Below are 24,821 nucleotides of genomic sequence, written 5' to 3'. Positions count from 1 at the left end.
AGAATGAGTTTTAGGTACCCAAACTATGTTGGGTCCTTTAGAGTTAGTACTTGATGTTCCTTTTGGAATCCAAACTTTCTTGAATTTAAGCTTATGATAATTACACAATTTGTTTTGACTGGATTTTCTATAGTTACATTCATATGCTTTATGTCCTAATTTATTGCAGCAATGACAAGTAATATTTTCATTTTTAGCTTTTACAAAAATGTTCTTTAAGTATTTTTGTTTCCTATTTGTTTTATATCCTAATCCAGCCTTATCATATACAGCTTTTTGACTATCAAGAATCATATTTAATTTAGTTGAACTAAGTGTAAACTTATCTACTAAGAATTTATATTTTTCAGCATCTTCTTTTAACTTGACATTTTCAGCAATTAGATTCTTGGTTTCATTTGTGAGTTTCCTACTTAATGTTTCATAGTTATGAGATAGTTTTAACTTATCTTTGATAAGAGATTGATTTTCTTCTTTTAGAACTTTATTTTTATTGATTAGTTTTTTATGTTCTTCCATGAGTTCTAAAAATGCATAATGTAATTCATCAACAGTAAAATCACATTGAAGTTCAGAATCTACCTCATCGTCATTGGCCATATGGCATATTTGGGCCGTCTCTTGATGATCTTCTTCTTCCGAACTTGACTCCTCACTTTCACTCCATTCAGCCATGAAGTTCTTCTTTTTGAGTTTTCTTGCCATCCACTTTAATTCCGGGCAATCTATCTTATAATGCCCGGGTTTGTTACACTCATAACAATTAGGTGTTTCTTTTTCCTTTTCTTTGTCCTTACTCTTTTCTTTGCTTGAGCTACCTTTGAAGAAGGGTTTCTTTTTATGAAATCTATTCTTACCTCTCATAAATTTTCTGAATTTTCTTTCAAGCATAGCAATTCCTTCTTCATCAAATTCATCATCATCATCTGAATCTTCCGACTCAGTTTGTTGTTTTGGAGTGGTAGACTTTAGGCCAATGGTCTTTCTTCTCTTGACCTCATCTTTTGAATTTTGCCTCATGGTCAACTCATGGGTCATGAGTGATCCTAGAAGTTCCTCTAATTGCTGTATTGAGGTCCTTAGCTTCCTGAATTGCAGTTACCTTGGCCTCCCAAACTCTTGGTAGAGACCTGATAATTTTTCGCACCAATTCAGAGTTAGTATAAGACTTTCCTAAACTCTTTAGCCCATTTATAATTTCAGTAAAACGAGTAAACATATCAGTTATGGACTCAGTGGATTGCATTTTAAACAATTCATACTTATGTACTAATATGTTTATTTTTGACTCCTTAACTTGATTAGTCCCTTCATGTGTGACCTCAAGTTTGTCCCAAATTTCTTTTGCAGAGATGCATGTAGATATTCTATTGAATTCACTTACATCTAATGAACAGTAAAGTACATTAATTGCTTTTGCATTTAATTGTGCTAATCTTCTATCACTTTCATTCCAATCCATTTTTGGTTTGGGTATGATAGTGCCCTCTATACTAATTGTGGGTGTGTGAGGTCCTCTAGTAATAATATACCACAATTCATAGTCTAGAGCTTGAATGAATATCCTCATCCTAGCTTTCCAGTATGTGTAATTTGTGCCATTAAATAGAGGAGGTCTATTTGTGGATTGCCCCTCACTCATAGAACATCCCACTTGGGTTGTCATGATCTTTAACTCTTAATTGTGAGATCAATAAATACTATTGGAGCACCTTGCTCTGATACCACTTGTTGCCCAAGGTGACAAGCCAAGAGGGGGGGGGGGGTGAATTGGTTTCTCTTAATTTTAACTATCTTACTTATGTCAATTGATGAGTTAGTGGAATTAAACAAAGCACAATACAAACAACAAGAAGTATAATGGTTCGGTACTCTCCTAAGCACCTACGTCCACTCCCCAAGCGACCCCTTGGGAATTCACTATAATCTCGCGGATTACAGTTGGATTGTTTTTCGGGCTCACGATCCAAAAATCTTTACACTTTGGTTTTCCGGGTTCACCAAAAACCTATGTTGGTTTTACGGGCTCACCAACGAACCTATGTTGGTTTTCCGGGCTCACCAACGAACCTTTACAATTGGTTTTACGGGTTCACCAATCAACCTACACCGTTGGTTTTGCAGGCTTACCAACTAACCTTTACAAGGAGTTTAATAAACGAAGTAAGAAGATTTAAGCTCCTAGATGAGCAAATATAATAATATAATCTACAAAGAAGAGTTTAGAGAATAGTTATCGCTTGATGTGACTTCTCTCTTTTTTGTCAAGGATGCTTCACTCTTTAAGGGTGGATGGAGCTCTTAATGACTCTTGAAATCTGCTCAACCACTTTCTTTTGACTCTTGAATGAAGTACTTGGATGAAGAAGATTAGGGCACTTTGTCTTTCTTGTGTACTCTTTGATATTTTGTAAAAGTATCATCTCTCTGATGAATAGTGCCACTTTAAATAGTTTTCTTCATCCATTGGACAAGCCCCAATGGTTAGAATTCAAAAACTAGCCGTTACTCACTGTTGGAAGGACAAAAAGTACTTCTGCAGAACTAGCCGTTATGCTTCTGCCCGTGCTTGGGTCGACTCAGCCTTTCCTTGGGTCGACCCAACTTTCACTTGGGTCGACTCAGCCTTTCCTTGGGTCGACCCTCTCAGAACCACAGAAACTTGCAATTCAGCCTTCCTTCACTTGGGTCGACTCAACATTTCTTTGGGTCGACTCAAGGTTCAGTTGGGTCGACTCAACTTCCACTTGGGTCGACCCTCTCAGGGTTTCCAAAGAACCTATTCTGTCAATGTATTCTGTCACTGCCTTTGGGTCGACCCTCTCAGTGTTTGGGTCGACTCAAGCTTGGGTCGACTCAACTTCCTCTTGGGTCGACCCTCTCAGTGTTTCCAGAGAACTGTTTTCTTGAGGCTTTGAGAGGCTTGAGGTTTGGGTCGACCATGCTTTCCTTGGGTCGACCCAACTACTGTTCATCCGTGCCATTTTTTGCAGAAGTGTGCCAGATGCTTTCTTGATGTGCCGGGGTCGACCCAATCAACCTTGGGGTCGACTCAAACCACACTTTGCTGCAACTTAAGGTTAGATTCATCCATATAAACAATGAAATGCATCTTTATATAATTATACGAATATACTAAGAGTAACAGACTTATAAATGAAGTATCGAAATAACTTGTAACATACTCTTGATTATTGCTTGTTAATCATCAAAATACCACTATCATCCTCAATCACCTCCCAACCATATCATTCTTCCTCGGATTTCCTCCCAGCAGCTTCATCCTCTCCGCGTCCCAGCACCCCACGTATTATCTCCATCTTCTCTTCTTCCGGACATCTCCCAGCTTCTCCCGCGATGCAAATCTTTCCAAGCTCACGTATCTTCTTCATCTTCATCTCCCATGCTTCCGATTCTTCTTCCCAAACTTCACGGAAACAGAACACAGCAGCCAATGGGATAGACCTTCAGCCACCCACGTATCCCCTCTTCCAGCTTTTTGTGAGCCAATCCACATCTTTCCCAGCTCCTTTCAAAGCAACTCCCAGCTTCTTCCAAATCTCCTCCCAACCGAACTAGCCTTCCATCACCTACGGATAAGCCCAGATTAGAAGGCATTCCTCCTCTTCCCCACCGGGGAACTGCTCCCATTCCTCTTCTTCCCCATCTTTTCTTAGGTGACTTCCCACAGAGTGCATGAGAGAGATAATAGTTTGGGCATTTCAAGAATAACTTCCCATATTAAAAAATGAAGTGCTGAGAGGGAGTTTTCTTCGATGGAAGTCGCCGGAGGAAGAAAGAAAGAAGAGCTGGTCGCGATGGAAGCCTTCTCCACCACTGCTGCTGTCGCCCACGACTCCATGGAAGGCTGATCTCCTCTCCAGGGCCTGATGCAGCCCTAACAAAGGGCTAAGGGTTTTGTATTATTGATTTCTATTCTTGGAGTTGTATAAACCTTATTTTGTTCTTAATGAATATTTTATTTCATCTCATATTTAATTTCTGTGATTTTAAATATGATGTTTATACAACTGTTCTTCATGATCATTAAGTTAATAGAAGATCATCCATGCTTAGGAAAGATGCAGTGTCCTGCCACATTAGTTTAGGGTAGACATTTCATGCCAACCGAAGATGGATGTTCCTAAATTACTTTTGTGAGATTTTTATTTGAATGCTTATTAGGCTTGTAGTCAATTTGCATGTTAATTCAAGAATAAATTAAAATATAATTAATCCTTGTTCCGATGTTAGTGGTGAATTCTTTACCCTAGATTTCTCCCAAACTGATATCATTTTAATTGCATTTTTATTAAATTGCTTAGTTTAATAGTCTTCACAAATTTTCCTTTTCAAATATTTTTTAAAAAGAAAAACAACTGTACCTCAATCCCTGTGGATCGATTACCTGTAATCACTATCCTACCAGATACGTGCTATTGCGTGATTTTTAAAGTTGACTATCACATATATCAGTGGATAAATAGTTCAGTAGTGATGTTTCTTGTACTGTATGTGGATGATATTCTTTTAATAGGGAATGATATTCCTGCACTACAGGGAATAAAGATCTGGCTATCATGACAGTTCTCCATGAAAGATCTGGGAGATGCATCCTACATCCTAGGGATGAAGATCTATAGGGATAGGTCTAAAAGGTTGCTTGGGTTATCCCAATCCACGTACATAAATACTGTGCTGAAACGATTTAGCATGGAAAATTCCAAGAAAGGCTATCTTCCGATAGATCATGGAATCACTCTTTCTAAAGGAGATTGCCCAACAACTCCCCAAGAAAGAGAGCGTATGAGTAAAATTCCATATGCCTCTGCTGTGAGATCTATTATGTATGCTATGACATGTACTAGACCAGATGTGGCGTATTCACTAGGAGTAGTGAGTAGGTACCAATCTGACCCAGGAGAGAGCCACTAGAAAGTTGTAAAGACTATCCTCAAGTATTTGAGAAATACTAAGGATAAGTGGCTTGTTTATGGAGATACTGAGTTGAGACTTGTCGGTTATACCGATTCAAGTTTTCAATCAGACCGTGATGATAGCAAGTCTGTGTCTAGTTATGTGTTTACCATGTTAGGTGGAGCCGTGTGGTGGAAAAGTTCCAAGCAGCATACCGTGGCAGACTCTGTATGCGAGGCTGAATATATTGCTGCATCTGATGTCGCCAAAGAAGCTGTCTGGTTACGAAAGTTCATTGCTGAGCTAGGAGTTACACCCTCCGCTGATGGACTAGTCCCACTATACTGTAATAGCACTGGGGCCATCGCTCAAGCTAAGGAACCAAAGGCACACCAGCGCACCAAGCACATTCTGCGCCGGTATCACCTTGTTCGTGAGATAGTAGAACGAGGTGACGTTGATCTTCAAAAGATTGACGGGAAGGATAACTTAGCCGACCCCTTCACTAAGGCCCTCAGTGTAAAGGAGTTTGACCATCATTACTTGAAGATGAGTATACGATAGCGTACTGATTGGCTTTAGGTCAAGTGGGAGTTGTTGGGAATTATGTCCTAAATCCAATCAATTAGTGATTGTAAATGTATTTGGATCAATTATAAATAACATGGTATTTATTCATCACCAGAACATCTTCACAAACTCCGATGTGATGAAGTCCTTAGGACTGCTTTGTGTAATGAAATATGATTTTGTCACACAGGTCCTTAAATGTTCATGACCGTATGATATACTATTAATAGGATGATAGTATTATCAGGCATAGGTCATTGTGTACCATAATTGTTGGTTGTCTTCCAAACCAAAGAGTATAGAGATACTAGTATGGTATACAGGTGAATGGTAGTGTACGTTGACTGAACGTGACCTATTGACGGACTCTCTCTTGTCAAGAGTTGTTCCGAGTGGATATGGGTATATATATCCTTTAGACCTGAGATTGCAATCGGTGGCTTGCAAGCAACTCACTGTACTTTGGTGCCGGACTACCTGGATTTTTAATCCAGCAACGAAAGGTTTCTGGGTCCAGTCAAGTACTTGTGGTAGTCAGTTGCAAATCAAGATGGGATTGACCTCCCTTAGGAATAAGGATGAATGCCTTGTGTTTTCAATTAAGTAGTACCCTGGCCAGGAAAAGTCAAATCTCTATCACTTGATTTATTGAATTGAAACATATTTCCAGATGGATCATTTCAGGGTAGACAGACTCTGAACCCACCCTGGGCATTTTCTGGTCAAGAGGATGAATTATGCGGTAACCATAGTCCATAGGTTCTAAAATGTTGCTTTGCATCTATTCGGCCTATCCGGTCATCGGGTCCCATTGCTAGATGGTTACTTCGATTAGTGCGGAAAGTGTTCTTGTACTACCGGCTTAGGCTCGAACCTGTGAGGTCACACGCTTAGAAGTTTCTGGATTGATCAAATGGCTGATTGACGATTGAGAATCGTCTAGAGGTAAAATAGTCAATGTGATTGACTTGCCTTAAGCAATTGTTGCTTGGAAAAGTTAATTGGTGATTGAATCACTAATTAGACTCAATTTTTCCCCAACCAAATTAGATTTGGCTTGAGTCAAATTGGACTAGGACTTCTTTGCCCATGTGGGACCCACATACTGTATGTGGGACCCACATCCTGCATATATGGGACCCACTTACTGTATGTGGGACCCACGTCCTGCCTAGGTGGGACCCACATACTATATGTGGGACCCACGTCCTGCTTAGGTGGGACCCACATACTGTATGTGGGACCCACATCCCGATCGCCCTCCAGGCCACGTCATCCTTTTGCATGAGTGACACGTGGCGGAGCAGAACACCTCTTTTGCTTGCATGCGTGACACGTGGCGGAGCAGGACACCTCTTTTGCTTGCATGTGTGACATGTGGCGGGCCTGGACACCTCACACTCCTCCTGATGTCATCCATGACCTCATCTGTCTTATGAGGTCATCCATGACATCGCCCTCCAGGCTACCTCACCCCTTTGTATGCGTGACACGTGGCGGAGTAGGACACCTCTTTTTCTTGTATGTGTGACATGTGTCCTGGCAGGACACCTCATAGGAACACCTCATCCTCATCTTGACCTATAAATAGGCCACCCCTCTTCCTTCTTCTCTACACAAAAAAGAGCACTAGAGAAAGAGAGTGAAAGGAGAGAGTAGCTCTGAAGGTGAAAGCCCAAGAAGGAGTTCTTGAGCTGTGAAGGTCCATCTTCTTCCTTCTCCCTTTCAGCCAACCTTCTGCCTCCCTGCGAGCTAGCACTCCCCGGGAAGCTGATCATTCCGGAGCTTCGCGTGGACGAGTCATCGAGGCCGGATGCTTGTGCGGCTGCGAAGCATCCTTGAAAGAACCCCCTTCCAAAGGTAAGAGATCTGATCTCTTTTATGGTTGAGATATGATCTCAATCTTCAAATCACAAGAAGTTGTGATTTATGCATATTTATTTAAATCACACAATCCTCGGGATCTGAGGGCTTTGTGATATATGGTGTCAAAGCAAAGGATTAGTGGAGACTATCTGATTTCCGGAAACTCTCACGCGTGATCGTGTGACGAAGCGTGGCTCTCCACCCGGGAGCTCATATGATGAGTGCTTTGATAGGCACGCGCGAGTGTCACCCTATGTATTGAGACTGAGCCCGCGCCACATATGATGTGCAGTTGAAGACTGTATTCGACTAGTACCAGAGTCAAAAATATCTAAAATATCAAGCATGTTTTAGGTTAAAATGTTTAACCCATTCTTTCCGCATAAAATTTTCTAAAATTCATGCTTAACCCTCTGCACGCATACTATCACAATACCCAGGTCGAATTATCACAAATAAAAAAATTGCAAGGTGTTATCATATATGTACCTTGATTGGCAACTGATTGCCCACTTTTTTTAAGCCGGTTCGGATCGAGGGATGCAATGTAAAGAGGACAGTTCCTCTTCCAATGTCCTTGCTTCTTGCAGAAAAAACACTCCACCTTGCTCTGATCAGCCTTTTTATTCTTTTTCTGACTAGGCTGAGCATGGTGCACTTGTTTCTTTTGGATTTTTTTTTTTCCTTTCTTAAAGGGGCAACCCTTGGATGAACCTTCCACTAAGTTCACCATCTTCTTAAGAAGTTGGTGATTGATAAGTGCTAAATAATGCATAAATTAACCTCTTTTTAGTAGCATTTATCATTATTTTCATGTACATATTTTGTAAATATAACTAGAAATGATGTATTCCCCTTCATCATTGCATTTCAATAAATTATCAGAAGTAACTCAAGTTTGATTGATTTTGTCATATCGGTCGAGTCTAATGTGTGCAGGTCCAGTCCAATAGTTCCTAAGTCATCCACTATGGTTTAGTTTCTTCCGCATCCAATTGAGTTCAACCTCTCAAGATTAGTTTCATCCTCTCCACGTTGCACTATTTGAACCCATACCACGATCGTAGATTAGCAATCATCCCATTTGTGATCAGCCACTCAAAACCCCACATCCAAACTAATCCAGTTTTTTGTAATTCCTCTCACGTATCTAGATTGACCCCAGCCGATTCACAGCTTCAAGTCCAACAAGCCTCCCATGCTAGTCTTCCCCTGTTCCACGACATTCATCCAGAACCGCTAGATCCCCTCCACGGATAAGCTCTCAACAACGTCCACAAACAGAATCCCCTATTTCAAGATTGCGATTCACCCTCATCCTTTCTCAGCCGTGGGCAACATTCTAACTTCTGGATGAACTCCACCATCCGCGATTCATCTTCATCTCCCCTGCTTCCGAATCTCCCAGATTTCTTCTCAGCCACATCCAGCCAACGGCGACATCCCCAAACTTCCGAATTGAATCCCACGTCCACGTCCCCTCCTCATCTGCGGATGAGCTCACAGCCTTCAACTACTTCGGAACAGAGTCCTAACATCCAGATTCACTTCGGCACTTTCACTCCTTGATTTTCATCTAACGCCCGAGTTGCCGAATCCCGTGGATCATCTCCCCCAATTTCCTCTCTTGGCGCATGGAGGAAAGTCCAGCCATTCCGAGCATCACGGAAGAGTTTTTCCGCTCCCAGCTCATCTTTCCTTCATCCCATTGTGATCCATCCTTATCCACGGATTCGATCTAAGCTTCAAGTCCCAGCTGCCAGCCGTCCCAACTTCATCTCTGCCGAATTCCAAGTTTCCTTCATTCCATTCCGCTCCCATCCACGGACGAGTTCATGCGTCTTCTTCCGCATTCCCTGCTCCGCGTATCCGGATGAGATCCATTCCAGCATCCTATCAACCGTCCGTGTGGATCCAAATCATTCTCATCCCTCCGAGATCCTCTCAACATTCACATCCCCTGCTCCTAAATCTGCTCCTCTTCATCACGGATTAGAACAACAGCTTATCACGGATGAGCTCCCCAACATCCCAGCCGTCTACCACATTCAAGCTACTCCCCTGCTTCAGGATCAGTTCAAATCACCGCATCCCAGCAGCGTCCAATGAACCTCCCATGTGTTGAAGAAGCTCGGCTCCTTCATTCCCTGATTGCGCGTCAACAGGATATGTTCCAACTCCGAGAATCACCCCAGCTTCAACCGCATTTCGCTTCATTTCATCCTTATCCCCTTCGAGATAACAAGGGGCAGAAAGCTATAAAAAGGGAAGCTCCACCAGGAGGGAAGCAAGCGGAGCTCACAGGTCGAATACCATAGAGTTCAGGAGGGAGAGAAGACTTTGGGTATTTTGGGAATGATTTTCCAAAGGAAGAAATAATGAAGTAGCCGTTCTCAGGGGAGTCGCCAGAGGAAGAAAGGAAGAAGAGCTAGTCGCGATGGAAGCCTTCTCCACTGCTGCGGCTGTTCAATTCTCCATGGAAGTCTGATCTCTTTACTAGGGCTGGATGCAGCCCTAACAAAGGAAGACGGGTTTTTTTTTATTTAATTTCATGTTCTTGAAATTGTATAGACATTCTTGTTCTTAATATGAAGTCTATACAAGTATGAAGTCTATACAAAAATTTTTTATGATCATTGAAGTAAAAATAAGATAGTTCATGCTTAAGGAAGATGCGATGTGCTGCCACCTTAGATTAGGGTAGACATTTCATGCTAACTAAAGATGGATTATGCCTAAATTACTTTTATGAAAATTGATTCGAATGCTTATTAGGCTTGTAGCCAATTTGCATAATAATCCAAAAATGAAATAAATTACAAATAATCCTTATTCCTATGTTAGAGGTGAATTCCTTGCCCTAGGTTTCCTCAAACTGATATCTTTTTAATTGCATTTCCTGTTAAATTATTTAGTTTAATTTTCTTCACCAATTCTCCTTTTTAAATATTTTTTAAAAAAACCACTGTATCCCAATCCCTGTGGATCGATATCCGTAATCACTGTCCTATCAGATACGTGCTATTGTGTGGTCTTTAAAGTTGACTATCAATTTTTGCCGCCGTTGCCGGAGATTGCTAACATAGTTATTTTTCTTTTCATTAAAAAAAACCTTTCAATATATATATATATATATATATATATATATATATATTCTCTATTTTTGTTACTTTCCTTATCTCTTTTTTCTCTCTTACTAATTTTTGATTTTCTTTTGATATTATTTGATCAGGAATCGAAGAGAAAATCTGGGACGATCAAAAAGGAAACTGCTGAAAAAGGAATGCTGTAGAGGTTTGCCTAAAAAAATAAAAAAAATTACTGGGAAAATTTCTTTTGGTAACCTCTAAACCTTTCTTATTTAAATTGATTCCCAATTAACTTAAAATTTTGTGGTGATTGTTTAATTTTAATTTCAGCAAAAGTGTGAATGCATGCTTGATACACATACACCAATTAATCCGCATATAGTAAGGGCAATCACCCCAACAAGATAAGAACTGAATTTCATCACCAAATTCTTGCCCAAATTAGGTGAACCAATTTGCACATAGCTATCACTTTAATTAAAAACAATTAGACGTTGGCCTCTAGGGACATTCGAGCTCAATAGGATGAAGATCACCGAAAGTTGCACCAATTTCGCTCCGTGGCTCAGTTAATGTCTAGGCAAGCTTTGTCCCTTAAGGGAGACAGTTCATCTATTCGAGGCAAGTGATTTTTAAGTGGGACCTTTGCAAACGCATCGTGACCCCCCCACTTACCTGTGAGCTTACCTGGTCAACTCAGTTCATTAGACCGGATTGGAGGCTTAGGTGCCCTCTTCAAACCAGTTAGGAGCTGTCTAGTGATTTTAGGGCAAATACAAGGATTTAATGTGTTTTTCTTTTATTGCATGCTTGACTGATCAAGTATTAGTTTCTGCAAGGGAGTCGTTCTAAAGTGCGTGACCTATTACCTTTTGACCCTAAAATAGAACGGATTCTTAGGAATATTCGAGCTGAGATCAGAACATTAGAATTATCCCCACCTCCTGAGATGGCTGAAGAACAATCCAAACTCCTGAGAAAGTACTTTACTCCCACCATTTATACTTCCCCATCTTGCATTCGATTACCTGAGGTAGCAGCCGTACAATATGAAATAAAGTCTAGTGTGATTCAAATGCTCCCATCTTTTTATGGGCTCACCAACGAAGACCCATATAAACACCTAGATGAATTTCTTGAGATTTGCACCACTGTCAAGATTCAGAACTTCACTGATGATGCTCTGAAACTTAGATTATTTCCCTTCTCCCTTAAGGATAGAGCCAAGCAATGGCTAAATTCTTTAGAAGCCAATTCAATTCATTCCTGGGATCAAATGCAATAAGAATTTCTTAAAAAATACTTTCCCATGGGAAGAACGAACCAGTTTAGACGTGCCATCACAAGCTTCTCCCAAACTAAGGGAGAAGAATTTCATGAAACTTGGAAGAGATTTCGGGATCTAATCCGTAAATGCCCACATCATCAAATACCTAAATGGCAGCTAGTGCAATGTTTCTATGACAGATTGATTGAACGAAACCATCAGATGATCGATGCCGCATGTGGAGGAACTTTCATGCTTAAAAGTGACCATGAAGCATGGCAATTGTTTGAAAATATCAATGGAAATTTCCTCCACCATGCCTCCTCCGCTCGTCAAGCACCCCCGAGTTCTCAGAGAAAAGGGACCATAAATGAAGTTAGCCAGTCCATAGGTCTATTTGACAAAGTAGATGCACTATCCCGCAAGTTGGACCAGCTAATGTCTAGAGAACAGCTTCCAAACTTTCCGCAAGTATAAGTTTGTGCTCTCTGTTCTAGCCTGTCTCACCCTATTTTTGAGTGCCCTTTGACAGCTCAATTCCCTGAATTTGTGCAAGAACAAGTTAATGCTGCCCAAACACAGTTTCGACCAGATAATGACCCATATTCCACTACTTATAACCCGGGATGGCACAACCATTCAAACTTCTCTTGGAAGCAGCAGACTCCCGACACTTCCCAGCCTTATTTCCAAAACTTTCAACCCTTCCCGAATGTTCATCCGAACTGTCCTCCTACTCACTATTCACAATTCCAGCATGTCTCTCCTCCAGCACCTTAAAGAGATATGGCTTTTGAGCAAAAAGTTTTGACTGCGCTTCAAGGACTGGAAGCCAATGCACAACTGTTGCACTCACATACCCAGTCTATTGCCAAATTAGAAACCCAGCTAGGGCAGCTAGCAAGTGCACTGAATAAGAGAGAGGAAGGCAAGCTTACAAGTCAACCAGTGAGTAACCCGAGAGGGCAGTACATGGCTCAAGAGACCCACCCGAATGATGTTCACCATGAACAAGCTAATGCCATGACTACTTTAAGAAGCAGACGTGTAGTGAACAATAAGGTTGGAGAAAAAGAATACAAGGAAAATGAAGATAGGAGTATGACTGTGCCTAAAGAGAACCCAAACTCTTCTATGTCGCCATCAAACCCATTATCGACCATACCTTTTACACCGAAGGCCCCTTTTCCTCAATGTCTGAATGCACCTTCTCCTTTTGGCATGAAAGGAGCTTCATTAGAAGAAATAATGGAGATCTTCAAACAAGTAAAAATCAACCTCCCTCTCCTTGATGCCATAACAAGTTCCATCCTATGCCAAATTTTCTCAAAGACCTTTGTACCCAAAAACGAAAATCTAGGACACATGTGCCTAAAAAGATCTTTTGAACTGAACAAGTGAGCTCCATCCTCCAACACAAAACCCCTCCTAAGTTCAAAGATCCTGGTGCCCCCACCATCTCTTATATCGTAGGAGATAATCTTATTGATCAGGCACTCTTAGATTTAGGAGCCAGTGTTAATCTTCTTCCTTACTCAGTTTATGAGAAATTTGGACTAGGTGAATTGAAGCCTACTTCGGTGTCTCTGCAATTGGCTGATAGATCTATAAAAGTACCATGAGGAACAATTGAAGACGTTCTAGTCAAGGTAGACAAATTTTATTTTTCAGTCGATTTTATCATCCTTGATATGGAGCCTGTGTCTAACTTTAAGAAACAGATCCCTATAATTCTAGATCGTCCCTTTTTAGCTACAGCCAATGCGTGTATAAATTGTAGAACTGGGGTGATGAATATATCTTTTGGGAATATGAAGGTCAAGTTAAATGTATTCCGTGCCTCTGATCAACCCGCAAAGGAAGTTGAGTGCTTCTTAATAGATAAAATGGACAATCTTGTAGAAAAAGCCCTTCCCTATATTTTGGTAGATGACCCTCTGAAAACATGCTTGGCCTATTTTGACTTTGATGTAGACAAGGCCATAGAAGCAGTCAACTCCTTGCCCGACAATCAGTCTCCCACAAATTTTCTTCCTTGAAGAACTCGGCATGAACCCGGTATGATTTGATAAGGATGCGCTGCGTCTTGCTGAAGACGTTAAACTTAGCGCTTGTTGGGAGGCAACCCAATTCTCGTAGGTTATTTTTGCATATTTTCTTGTCGTATTTTTTTTCAGGATTACTGATGCAACTAAGGTAAAATGCTTCTATCCTCCATATGCATCATATTTTCTTCCAAAATAAAATAAAATAAAATAAAATAAAAAAATAATATAATATTTAAAAAAACCTAATTTCTATGCTTTAGTGCTGAAATGATAAACATACAAAGTATATAAAATCTAAAAAGCCCAATGACTAGTCAGGAGTAAGTCAATTTGAGTTCTTTTTATTAAAAGTTCTTTTAGCGAGTTGTAAGATAATTTTTACTTTGAAAATTTCACAATACACATGGCCTGCACTTCTAAGGGTTAGGTTCAACATTATGTTGTTAAGTCTGGTAGCAACCTTGAGTTCCGATGAATCATACCTATCTGATTCACTATTATCTCATATTAAAGAAAGAAAAAAAAAGAAAAAAGAGTGAATTTAGTCAGGTACATCGAAAAGGGCTACCTATCGTTAAAGGTCAGCGGGCTTGTGATGATGAAACCGAGCATAGGTCCATAGGGGAGTCTTGATGCCCAACACCTTATGCCATATGGTGTGAAAGTTGTTGACTGAATGTCCGCTACACGGAGGAATCATTACAAGAGTAAAAGTGCATAATTTATTTATAAATACAAAATAAATAAATTAAAAAAAATAGAGAAAGAGAAAATAATATTGACCTTGAAAAAGATGATAGTGTGAAAGCCGTTGTTGTAAAAATTCGAATAAACTGGAATATTATAGATAAAGCCCATGAGGTATTAAAGTAAACATCCACAACTCAGTGATTAGGTCTTATCTGACCAATTCTTAGAAACTACTAGCTTTAGCAGTATTTTGGAAAATTTAAAGTCTTAGCTTGTGTATGGTTCAGATATCACCGAGCACCCAAGTATAAATAAGCCTTACAACTTCCTAACGGAAACTTAATGACTTCAACTTAAGTTGCATACTGACCTAAGATTTGAGCTAATGTAGTAATTAAAACTTTGTGTGCTTTTGCAATTTTTTGCATTTATGCAGTTGAAATTAGATTTTATAAAATAATTAAATAAATTCTTTCGACAGTAGTTTGTAGGTAGCTGCGCCGGAAACCCTCACGAGATAAAACTCGTCCACTAGGGCCACCTAGGGGTTTAAAGCCTTATTGCATATGGTAAATACAATCGCGATTCCTGCGAAAGTGAGTTAATTATTTTTATTTTTTTATTTTGCTTGAGCACTAGCAAAATGTAGGTTAGGGGGCGTGATAAGTGCTAAATAATGCATAAATTAACCTCTTTTTAGTAGCATTTATCATTATTTTTATGCACATATTTTGTAAATATAACCAAAAATGATGTGTTCCCCTTCACCATTGCATTCAATAAATTATCAGAAGTAACTCAAGTTTGATTGATGTGTTCCCCTTCACCATTGCATTCACCATTCCATTCCGCTCCCATCCATGGATGAGTTCATGCATCTTCTTCCGCATCCCCTGCTCCGCGTATCCAGATGAGATCCATTTCAGCATCCTATCAATCGTCTGCATGGATCCAAATCATTCTCATCCCCCCGAGATCCTCTCAACATTCACATCCCCTGCTCCTAAATCAACTCCTCTTCATCATGGATTAGAACAACAGCTTATCACGGATCAGCTTCCCAGCATCCCAGCCGTTTGCCGTGTTCAAGCTGCTCCCCTGCTTCAGGATCAGTTCAAATCACCGCGTCCCAGCAGCGTCCAATGTGTTATATATGCCCTAGAAGCCAATCTGGCTGACACATTATTAATTCTGGGACATTATTTTGTACTTGACTTTATTATTATTGAATAATAAATAGGCATCTTTTTTATTTATTGTTTATATATCTATGAATCGTCCAAGAAATTAATAAGATGATAATACATATTCTCAAGAGTTGAGAATTTGAATCATGTATCATTGGTGATTAATTTCTAAATGCTCCTGATCAATGGATCATCACAAGAACGGTGATCGATCCGATAAGATCAGTGCACAGATCGCTTTCCATATGGATGGATGAGACTCGAGTTCACAGTGTAGAGACACTGAAGTGATAGTGCAGGTGCTTGTTAGAGAACAAGGGTACTGAGCGTGACCAAGACAAGAAGTCACTTGGATGTCTATCCACTCGTCAGTGACTTGTTTGATGTTGCAGTAGTGTGACTGGTCCTTTGACCTGCGGTGATTCGACTGCTCACAGTGAGGTTATTGTAGTTTGACTGCACATATACATGGTCTCTAGTCATATGGGTTCTTGTAGTGTAGATTGGCTGCAGTAGGTTCAATGTAGGAATAGGGTATGCACCTACATGGAATCTATCGACCTTGATAGATGAGGAGTGATCCTTTCTGATTTATAAGATTGAGTTCTAAGACCTTGGCCAGGGCAGTATATACAGTGGAGAAAGAGTTTTCCACTCTCGAACTCAAGTCGAATAAATCTAGACATATGACAGATGATGGGGTTTGACGAGTTATCCATGACCTCCGTTCTGTAGGGATCTACGATAGAAGAACTGTATCATACGATAACTGCACCTAAAGATTCATTATTCCATTCTACTGGGTTGCCACTACATGCTGCTAGGTGTCACTAGTGGATGGTGAGACTCATAGAGACTATCTTGATGGTCGATGATCCCTGGTGAGTTGAGTTGGAATTATTTCAACCCATTGAAAGGAGTTTTCAATGATATTATGATAGAGATCACAATATATCTCACTACCAGTCAGAATAGAACCTATGGGATCACACACATTAGAAGTATTGACCGATCCGATGGTTGAATTGTGATTAGAAATCACAAATAATCAATTTGATTGATAATTGGTTAATCCGCTAAGAGTTAGTGAGTTGAAGAAGGAATAATTGCAATAGGATTGTAATTTAATTTAATTAATTAAATTAAATTAATTGGACTTGATCACGGTCCTACTTGAAGTAGGATCCTTGGAGTCCTAATTGGATTAGAATTTCAAATTAAATTAGAGTTCTATTTGGAGTAGGATTTCTAAAGTCCTAATTGCCTTAGGGCTGAAATTTAATAAGTCTTAATTAGATTAGGATTTTCTTAAGTTCTAATTAATTTTAATTTTAATCTAATTAATTAAAAGACTCCTAATTGGATTAGGATTTAAGAGTTCAATTGAGTCATGGTTCAATTAAATCCTAATTAGATTAGGATTTGGAGGAAATTGAAATGGGTGCAAATCCTATTTTGAATAGGATTGAATCCTAGCACTTGGACCCAACCCTCCTCACTTAATTAGATTAAGTGGGGGCTAACCAAATGGAAGAAGAGGGAGGGGCGTAGGCCCCTCCCTTGGCTGGTGGCATGAAAGAAAAAGGAGGGGCCATGCCCCTCCTATTTTAAATTCACAAAGGGATAAAGATGAGCTCCTAAAATTTAGGAGCTCATCTCTATCCACACACCATAAAAGAGGGGTTCAAAGGGGCTCTGAATTTTTCATAATTTTTCTTGGGATTTTTGGCAGCAAGGAACCTCCTTCCATTCCTCCTTTCAGCCACAAGGAAGCAAGGGAAAGGAAGCTCTTGGCGTGGTCTACTTCATCCCCTTCCTTGGTTCCAACGCGAAGGAAAAAGAAAAGGCTGCGGGTTTTTGTTCTCCTTCCATTGAACCATCCTTCTTCTTCCTCCTCCCTTAGGCATTCTAGAGTTGATTGATAGGAAGGATATCAGCCATCAATAGCCATCTCTGTAAGGGAGCTAGCACCCCGGAAAGATCTAAAAACTTCGATCGGTGCTTTGCCTCGTGTGGATACCTGTAGAGACCGGACGCGTGTATGGCTTCCATCGAACCTTCAACAAATCCACGTAAATCAGATTTGCGGAGACCATTTACCCGCACAAGATGAAGATCTGATCTTCTTATTGATTTTTAAATGGCTTAAAAGAATTTAATCCTAATCTATCTACAAATGGTTTTAAAATACGTTCATGCGATGAGCGGGATCTGCGCACCCTTCCGCTGCAGATCTAAAAATTTTTGAAATTTTTCTGCGGCATGCATGATCTCATCAACACAATGAACCTCCCACGTGTTGAAGAAGCTCGGCTCCTTCATTCCCTGATTTCACGTCAACAGGATATGTTCCAACTCCGAGAATCACCCCAGCTTCAACCGCATTCCGCTTCATTTCATCCTTATCCCCTGCGAGATAACAAGGGGGAGAAAGCTATAAAAAGGGAAGCTCCACCAGGAGGGAAGCAAGCGGAGCTCACAGGCCGAATACCATAGAGTTCAGGAGGGAGAGAAGACTTTGGGTATTTTGGGAATGATTTCCTAAAGGAAGAAATAATGAAGTAGCCGTTCTCAGGGGAGTCGCCAGAGGAAGAAAGGAAGAAGAGCTAGTCGCGATGGAAGCCTTCTCCACTACTGCGGCTGTTCAGTTCTCCATGGAAGCCTGATCTCTTCACTAGGGCTGGATGCAGCCCTAACAAAGGAAGACGGGTTTTTGTTTGTTTAATTTCATGTTCTTCAAATTGTATAGGCATTCTTGTTCTTAAATATCCTTTTACCTCATGCTTAAATTCTGTGATTTCCAATATGAAGTCTATACAAAAATTTTTTATGATCATTGAAGTAAAAATAAGATAGTTCATGCTTAAGGAAGATATGATGTGCTGCCACCTTAGATTAGGATAGACATTTCATGCTAACTAAAGATGGATTATGCCTAAATTACTTTTATGAAAATTTATTCGAATGCTTATTAGGCTTGTAGCCAATTTGCATAATAATCCAAGAATGAAATAAATTACAAATAATCCTTATTCCTATGTTAGAGGTGAATTTCTTGCCCTAGGTTTCCTCAAACTGATATCCTTTTAATTGCATTTCCTGTTAAATTATTTAGTTCAATTTTCTTCACCAATTCTCCTTTTTAAATATTTTTAAGAAAACAACTGTACCCCAATCCCTGTGGATCGATACCCGTAATCACTGTCCTACCAGATACGTGCTATTGCGTGGTCTTTAAAGTTGACTATCATTGATCATTCTCAAATATCTGTAGTAACCCCAACAATTGGTGATAATTCACTACAGGTTTCGTCATATGAAAATGAGTAAGAAAAGGACGGTATGATCTAGGTACTGAGTTTAGTATGGCATCCTTCCCCAATTGATCATGAAGAGAAAAGCCAAGAGAGCTTAGAAGCTCGATCAACTCAATCATGTATAGTACATGATCAGTTACTGAGGTTCCATCTTTCATTCAGGCACTGAATATGGCACAACTAGTTTTGTATCTCTCAACGTCGTCAGGAACGCCGAATGATTCATTCAACACTTGAATGATATCTTCCGGCTGCGTATTTTCAAAACGCCTACTAAACTCATCACTTATTGCTGCCAACATGATGCATCGAACAGTGATCCAGTCACTGAGCCACTTCTGATAAGTGTCTCTGGCCGATCTTGATGCATTAGCAGCGGGCTGCTCAGGTGCTTGATCTGTTATCATATAAAGGATCCTCTCATGCTCTAGCATTATTTTTAGTTTTCTATGCCAATTATTGAAATTTGGACTAGTCAACTTGTCATTGTCCAACAATGAGCGAAGTGACAAATTAGTGGCCATTTCTGCATTAAAAAAATTTGGCTATTAGTATATGAATTGACTAAACTCAATAGACTTGGACTTTAGTCTAAAGGTACTTCCACTATTTTATACAAATTGGTAGCCTCTACCTTTAATTCAAAAAATTACTCCTAATTCTTTAGTGGGCACTAGAACCCAATAGATCGCATATAGGCCCGAGTGTGGCTCAGCCAACCCTTATGCACCTATTGGTAGGTTCCAAACCAGTTGCTTCACCAAGCAACTTCTAGTGATAATTTTGCCCTAGGTTCTTCGGCAAGCATGTGGCGCCTCCACCGAATACCCTAGTCAGGTCCAACCATTAAATGATAGGGTTAAGTCTAATCATCTAATAGATGACCAAGCCCGAGTATGGCTCGACTCACCTGACTGTCTATTGAAAGTACACTTAACTCATCATATATTGAATGACAATTCCAATGCTTGATAAGTACCAGGCGTGTGGCGCCTCCAATAATTATCAAAACATTGGACCCATTATCACCCTACTTAATGGGAGGCTATGACCTAGTTATCCCCATAACCATTTCATTTTAAGGACCTAATAATTTTAGAGGATTTCATAATTAGGATAAATGAGAAGATCTGGTTTGTCTAATTTCTCCCACTGACTTCACCAAATCAGATTAGACTCAAACCGGTTAAGGAGGCACCTAAATCAGTCAAACTGATTTTCCTTATAGGCATGGAATAACTCGAATCATTAAATGATCCAATCAAAATATGATTGACCATGTCGACCAGGTAAGTGAGATTGGTGGAAGGGATATGCCATTAACCCGACAAAGACGAATCAGTGCGAGTAGCTCCCAATTAAAAACCACCGGTCAAAACTGCCAAACTTACCTTAGACACCGACTGGTCAATCAATTTCGATTTGATTACTCAAATGACTCGGGCTACACCTCTGAGCCTAAATCAAGTTCCATCTTGGTCTAATCAAAGACATGGACTTGATCCATCTACAACTATTGTAAATTGACCTAGAATTTTCTTGACCTAATCTAGTTATTACTTAATTAGATTTAATCAATTAATTCTGTTTGTCCATGTATGATTCTAACCTTAGGTCTAACCCAATCCTAAGAACTTGATTCAAGCTAACCCATATGCCCAAAGAATTATGCAATGTCAATTAATTGAGTTACAATTCTATTTCATAACACTTAATTCTCAATTAAGTTTAGACTTATGAAAGTTTTGATCATTGCATATTTCTTTTTAATTACATATTAATTACAATCTTTCAGTTCTTAAAACATATTTTCAGATCTGAGTTTTTGTAATTAATCACATGTAATCAGATTTAATTCATGTTTAAGTCATTATGTTTTATGTTCATGCATCACATATACATAACAACATGAATTAATACAAACAACATACATCTTATGTATTTGTTTTTTTACTTTTATTTTCAGATCTGATTTGTTCATTAAAATCAGAGATCATATGAATCATAAACTTTATTTAGATCTAATCTAAATAATATTATGATTTCATATTTATTCATGTTACTAATCCTAATACAAACATGCATCATATGCATCCAAAATGTCAGATCTAGTTAATCATGCATAATCAGCAATTAAATCAATCATAAAAAGTACTTTAGATCTAACATAAACATGTTAATGATTTCAGATTTAATTTCAAAAATTAAAACAAAAAAGTTTAAACATGAACCTAGCTCTCATACCACTGAAAGTTATTCCTAGGTTCTTCGGTGTTTAGCATGCTGAATTTTTTTTTCTAAAAAACCATGGCTGAACCTGATCGGGTTGCCTACGTACCCCTTCACAAGGAGGATCAAGCCACACGTAGTTCTTTTTAAGTTTCAAAAATGCAGCGAAAAAATAAATCAAACAATTTAATTCATACATGCTTACAAGATCAAATCTATAAATCAGCACATTAAGAACACTTAGGATTATGCCGGAATCATTTAAACAATTATACTAAAATTTTTATGCATGATTAACTATCAGATCTGAAACTTAAGAACTCTATTCCAATTAATCTCCAAATATCCATCGAATGAATTCTGGAGATATCTCCGTGAGGAGCCCAAAAGAGGGTAAAATCTCAGAGAATCGGACCTACACTTGGACACCATAATAAATGATTAATGCTAGATTAATACCTTTTATGATGGATAAAAATTATGGATCTGATTCTTGACTTTGCAGCCACGCACACGAATGGCCTCTACGAGAAGTACATGCGAAGTCCTGAAGGATCTTCTTCCGCAACAGTGCTAGCAGCTGCAGAACACTTGAAAGCTGAAATCTGCTAGCCGGGATTCAATCAACTCTTGATCAATCGTCTTGAAGCAGATGAAGATGAGGTTTGTAAGGAAAGTAGAGGACTCAGATCTGATCTTGAATCTTTTAGATATTCACCCTGAAAACCCTATCTAAAATGGAGAAGAAGAGGAGGAGGAGGTGTGTGAGGAAGAAGGCTGCAATGGATGTGTTTTCGGTGCCCATGTTTGACCCCTTTTAATGGCCTCCGAATTTTCATTCAAAATTTGAAAATTATCTTTAGAAAACCTCCTTTAGTTGGCGCATGCAGTGGAATAGAAACAACCCAAATCAGATCTCAATTAAATCTGATTTAAATTCAAATTTTAAACACATGTGCAAGAGGGGAAGAATTTGAAATTCATGCAGCAGAATTTTTCTTCCTCTTGTAGCAATTATTTCATTTGAAATTCGAATTTAAATGATTTAGAGGTTCACACGCTAGCTAGGAAAGTTATTTGATGGATGAAATCATTTAATATATTGATTAATATTTGAATTCAAATTCAAACAACAAACAATGTCGCCATGTGTCAAGCAATGGGTCCATGCGCCATGCAATAATTTTGGTTTATTTAAAATTCATGAAATCCAATTCCATGTCACCACTAATTGCCATATCATCTGAGCCTAATCCTCTTGGGTTGCACCTAATCAAATTTGGTCAAACCCAAATTAAAATAAAGCAATTTGGTTGAACCCAATCTAATCAGGTCAGACCCTGATTGAGCTCAAATTGAATCCAATTCAATTTTTGGCTCATCCAAACTCAATCAAATTGAATTAATTACTTTGTGTTAGACCTAATCCAATTAGGTCAATCTCCAATTAAGCGCAAATTAATTTAAAATTAATTTGATCAGCTTAAGTCCTTTTTGGTTCTGACCTAATCCAATCAGGTCAAAAGCCTAATTGAGCCCAAAGTTGAATCCAATTCAATTTGGCTCATTCTTAGCACAATTACTCAATAAAATTGAGTTTATTAATAATTTAATTACTAATTATGATTTGTATTTTATCGATACCAATGATGTGACCTTGGTTATTGTCTTCAAAAGTCACTACACCTTCTTAGATTATAGGGTGAAGAATTGCTCCTTGTCACCCGTCATGTGTCTTGAGCAGCCACTATCCAAGTACCAACAGTGTTTATTGAGCTTGGCCGCAAGACACTTCTATACACAAAGAAATCAAGCAGTCTTAGGTACCCAAGTTTTCTTGGGTCCTTCTAGGTTAGCTATGTTATGATAGAGACGCAACCAGCCCATCTAAAGATCCTTTGCATGGAATTGAAGGTCCTATGACGGGCTAAGACTAAGAGGATGAAACAAGCTTTGGAAAGTCTGATCATAAAAATCAAAGGAAAAGAAGACCAACGTGAGATAGAGGCTGCACCTAATTGGGTCACTTTCATACAATTGGGTGAAGATGCTTTGAGTCCAACCTGAAGACAACACTTTGGAAAGTCCAAATCACATGATAAGAAGCATTCATGGGAAGGCCAACTTTCCTATTGTATTTGAATTTTCGTGCATATTTTTGGGGTGATTTTTCAGATGATATTTTGTATTCCCCAAGTCACAATCAGACTTTCTTGTAGTTCCCAAAGTCACTATAATTACTTTGGGATCTTTTTCCTAAGTTCTGGTTACTTTTCTAAGAGTAGGTGTACCATGCATTTTTCCAAGCCTTGGTAAACGCAGCCTTGGTAAATGCATGACAAGTAGTGCTATGTAATTTCCTAGGAGTTGCTTCTCTTTGAAGCCATTTGAGCCTTAAAATAGCACCTGATTGTACTTGAGGGAGGAGGACGCATGAATGAAATTTGAGAGTTTCTCTTATGTGAGAGCTTCACCTTTGTTCTTGGATTAGAACTTGATAGTGTTGGTTCTACCGGCAGGTTGCGGTTAGGGTCACGCTTTTTTTGATAACTTTGGTTCTACCGGTAGGTCGCAGATAGGGTCAAGTTCCACTTTCTCTACCTGTTTCCAAGACGGTCCGAAGTGTGCTCTTATTATTTGGTATCAGAGCCCGGCTCCTGAAATCAAGTGTTATCTATCCTTTGTGTGTTTATCTTGTTTAATTCAAAAAAAAAAAAAGTGTTCCGCTGTTGTTTATCTCTATATCCTTGGTGACATCTTCCTTTAATCGATTTGTGTCATCTTCCTTTGTTCTTTTCTGTTCTGCTATTTCAAAAAAAAAAGGAAGAAAGAAAGAAAAGAAAGAAGAAAGGAAGAAAGAAGAAGAAGAAAATAAAAAAGAAAAGAAAAAATTCGAGGCAGATTTTGCTTCTAATTTCCTTGTTGGTTCTTTAACGCTTCCATTGAATTGTTCTCAATTCAAACATTCCTTGAACCCCTTGTTGGTTCCAATTAAATTGTTCCTTGCGAGTTCTTGTTCCCTAAGGTTATCATCGATTCCTTACTGTTTCCTGTTGCGTAGAAACATCCAAAAGGTTCTTATTTAAGAGCTCATAAGGTGAAGCTGAGTGATAAAAGGCAAGAGGGTGAGATCATCATCAAGAAAAAGCCATAAAGGAGTGTCCACCAGAGAGAGGAGTGTGTGAGGACCTATTATGTTTAAACTAATCTTTTGATTGCAGCATACAAAGATGCGTAGTGAAGGTAGTGAACAACCAAATGTTGATATGAAGTTATGGATGAAAGCCATTGCTGATCAACTTACTAAGCTTGGTGCACGAATGAATGATTTGGAATCACCAAGCAGACTCAAACCTTTGAGGGGGCGGATGTTTGAAGAAGGAGAAGAAGAGGAGTATTCGGATGGAAGAAGTAATGGAAGGAGGCAAAGAGATGAATCAAGAAAAGACAGTCATTTGGGAAGTATTATGATGACAATCCCTGCATTCTAAGGTAAAAATGATCCTGAATTATATTTAGAGTGGGAGAGAAAGGTTGAACATGTGTTTGAATGTCATAATTATTCCGAGGAGAAGAGGGTTAAACTAGCCATTGTTGAGTTCCATGATTATGCTAGTATTTGGTGGGATCAAATTGTGACT

At 39.2% G+C, this 24,821-nt stretch overlaps 1 long non-coding RNA gene and 1 other non-coding gene across 2 annotated transcripts in view; one reads left to right on the top strand and one right to left on the bottom strand.

Moving 5' to 3' along the window:
* LOC149751318 (uncharacterized) overlaps nucleotides 1–14,851 on the top strand; it is a 50,158-nt gene extending 35,307 nt beyond the window's left edge. Inside the window, exon 4 of the long non-coding RNA XR_016398319.1 lies at nucleotides 10,586–14,851. This is a non-coding gene — a long non-coding RNA (uncharacterized LOC149751318). The remainder of the gene's footprint in view (nucleotides 1–10,585) is intronic.
* LOC149751319 (small nucleolar RNA R71) lies at nucleotides 11,768–11,873 on the bottom strand. Its single transcript, XR_016398391.1, has one exon. It is a non-coding gene; the product is annotated as a small nucleolar RNA R71 (small nucleolar RNA).
* Nucleotides 14,852–24,821: the final 9,970 nt, after the last annotated feature.

Source organism: Phoenix dactylifera, chromosome 14 (assembly GCF_051530095.1).
Source record: "Phoenix dactylifera cultivar Ajwa chromosome 14, Ajwa_hap1_PhDact_Kaust_v1.1, whole genome shotgun sequence".
Classification (NCBI taxonomy): Eukaryota; Viridiplantae; Streptophyta; class Magnoliopsida; order Arecales; family Arecaceae; genus Phoenix; species Phoenix dactylifera.
This window is presented reverse-complemented; position numbering and strand designations above follow the sequence as displayed.